The sequence below is a fragment of the Penaeus monodon genome, chromosome 25 (genome assembly GCF_015228065.2).
Source record: "Penaeus monodon isolate SGIC_2016 chromosome 25, NSTDA_Pmon_1, whole genome shotgun sequence".
Taxonomy (NCBI): Eukaryota; Metazoa; Arthropoda; class Malacostraca; order Decapoda; family Penaeidae; genus Penaeus; species Penaeus monodon.
In genome coordinates this window covers 31,250,468-31,251,054 of record NC_051410.1, presented here as the reverse complement: position 1 = coordinate 31,251,054, position 587 = coordinate 31,250,468, and positions in this window count along the sequence as shown.

Below are 587 nucleotides of genomic sequence, written 5' to 3'. Positions count from 1 at the left end.
TACCCCCAACACAAGCGATGCAACCGACGTAGTCCATAGATCAGCACCGTGAATCGAGCGATTGCATCATCACACTCATGCTGAACGTCGCAGCAGAAAATCCAAACCTAGTCACTTCAACCACATTTCCCCTCAGAAAAGGCCATGGCAGTCAGTCACCTCTGTACATTTTCTACCATCATTCACGACAGACCAGACCCCCAGCGTTTACCACTAACAGCGCACTCATCTGTTCATGTGAGGAATATTGTAAAATAACTATCAACGTAAAGTTAACGCGGCCGGCCTGGTAAGTTAGCGGGTGGTAAATTGTGTAAACTTTAATTTCGTTTGTTTCAGCACTGCATTAAAACTTTCCGGGAATCATCAAACTTCATTGGGGATCTTCAAGTTGGTGAAGCAACAGGATCTTGACGACAATAAGTTGCTGTTTCTTAGATCAGCGTGGCGTCGCCGTTGCTTCTCCGTTGTTACCATCCCTGCAACTACTTTTCTGCCAATAAGAACACTGCCTATTCAGAATTTCTTCTCTCCAGATACATGTGGGCGTCCACGCTCACAACCACGCGTCACACCCTTGCTCACGT